Source organism: Nannospalax galili, unplaced genomic scaffold (genome assembly GCF_000622305.1).
Source record: "Nannospalax galili isolate Female #2095 unplaced genomic scaffold, S.galili_v1.0 scaffold223, whole genome shotgun sequence".
In the NCBI taxonomy this organism is placed as follows: domain Eukaryota; kingdom Metazoa; phylum Chordata; class Mammalia; order Rodentia; family Spalacidae; genus Nannospalax; species Nannospalax galili.
Genome location: NW_008348885.1, coordinates 835,977 through 838,469, shown reverse-complemented (window position 1 = coordinate 838,469; position 2,493 = coordinate 835,977).

Here is a 2,493-nt window from a genome sequence, read left to right as displayed (position 1 = left end):
TTTTTTGTCCTTTGAGACAGGGTTTCCCTGTAGCACCAGCTGTCCTGGAACTCACTATGTAGACCAGGCTGGCCTTGAACTCACACAGTTAATCTTGATTGCATTTAGTTTCCCTCCACTTTCTGCACCCCCTTTTTCATCCCCAAACAATTTCATGTATATTTGTGTCCCCAAATGCCCTTCAGTGTGGGTCCATTCACTGAAGCCTGGTTAACCGACTAAAATCTTACATTTAAATGAAATTGACTCTACCTCTCCCAACAACCATTAGTTGCTAATACTTCTCCAGTAAGGTTGCAGTTTCTTACCTCCTTCCCCATATCTATGCTGGAATTTTGATGGGCTTGAGCTTGTGGAGGACTTGTGCATATTGTCACTATTGCTATGAGTTCATATGAGTAACTTCCCAGCTGTCTTGAAAACTCTGTTCTCCTGTGATCTACCTCTGGCTCTTACCATCTTTCCACTCCTTCATCTTCAATAATCCCTGAGCCCTGGGAAGCAGAAGTTTGATACAGATGTACAATTCAGGGATAATCAATCTGAAGTCCCTTATTCTTTGCACATTAGCCAGTTGTGAGTCTCTGTGTTAGTCACCATCTGCTGCTTATGAGAAACTTCTCTGCTCAGAGTTGAGAGATGCATGAATCTATGGGTACAGCAATTAAGTCAGGAAGAATCAGTTTAATACTATTATCTATTTACCAGAATAATGGTAGTAAGTTATCTACTGTGGCCTGTGACCTGTCTAGACTCATGTTCCTAGGCCTAATATCACTCTCAGGTATGGGCTTTATCCTATGAATAAGAACTTAACTCCAATTAGAAAGTGTTTGGTTATTCCTGCAATATTTGTGCCACTATTGCACCAGTGGGCATCTCTTGCTTGTCCAGTTGTAACTTACAGGATTTACAACTGGGTAAGGTTGATGATTAATTTTCTCTTTAGGTAGCATGCATAACACCTTGCCACACTATGAAAACTAGACAATAGGGATGAGGATTTGAAGTCGGTATCAGCATGATTTATCCTTGCTTACTCTACAGCTCATGTATGTATTGTCTTCAGCAATAGGGTTTTACCATCAAGTTCTACTGGATAAACAAAAGCAGGGGCAATGGCTAGTATTGTTTGAGGGTCTGTGGAATTCTTGGGCAACAGATTCAAAAGAGGGAGTCCATCTCTGGTATTGGGTTTTTACTTTGATAGCCTATGTTGTCTAGTAGGAGCATTTTTGAGGCTATCATGAATGGGATCATTTTCCTGATTTCTTTCTTGGCATGTGTGTTGGTGATATATAGGAAGAATACTGATTTTGGGGTGTTAATTTTATATCTTGCTGAATATATTAGTGAAGCAAATTTCCAATGATATATAATCTTAGTGGAAAAATATGGAAAACAGGTTTAGTTTTTTCCAGTACATTTTTTTTTGTCTTTTTGAGACAGAGTCTCCCTGTAGCCCCAGCTGGCCTGGAACTCACTATGTTGACCAGGCTGGCCTTGAACTCACAGAGCTCTCTGCCTGCCTCCACCTCCAGAGTGCTGGAATTAAAGGTATGTGCCACCATGCTTGATCTATATGCTTGATATTTTCCTCTTACTTCCTAAGGAAATAGAAACAATCCAAGTCATGCTAATTTTGGCAACACTTGGATTAATTTAATATGAAGCTCCTCTATTCATGCACTTATATTTGTCTCCATTTTTATATCTGTATAAAATTAAGTGAAAAGTTTCATTACATTAGAAACATATCACTATAAAAATGTTGTATAAAATCATATGGAATTAATGACTTAGTTTTCAAAAAGTTATGCTGTCCTAGATATTAAATCATTTTGAAAACATATCTTTTTTTCTTGTGCATTTAAAACTGTTGGCTAAAGATAATAATATAGTCTTATTGAGACAATACATGGCAGTAAACATTCAAGTATATCAGAATAAAAGGATCTATATTGTTAAACTTAACCCTTGGTAATAGCCGTCTGAGCTAGTGGTCTGCTTTTAAACTGAGCACACCTGCTTTGCTTTGCGTCCTTTGCAAGAATGTGTGTGACACAGTGAGCTTGGATTTCAAGGACAGTCAGTACAGATTACTGCAAAATCTCATTTATATGACACCCTGGGTGTTCTCAGAAGAACCTAGGAAACCTATGAAATAGTTTATAAACCAATACGACTGCCGTATTAGGCTTTGCCTTGGCTCTGGGCATGATATTGGCCTCTATTGCATAATCCCTCTTGATGGAGAGGTACTTCTTGCAATGAAAGTCAAATGCATTATTTTGGCTACCCAGTCTTCACAGCTGTCACACATTTTATTTTATGTTGAGTGTGCAACTGTAACCAGCTGCCTGGACAATTTTATTCATCAGAGTCTTTGGTAAAGGGTGGTGCTTCTCCGAACTCAGACCATGGGAGGCAAGTATCACCACAATGATGTTGATGAAAGAATTTCAGCAGCTTTGGGACACTGAAAGGATTTTT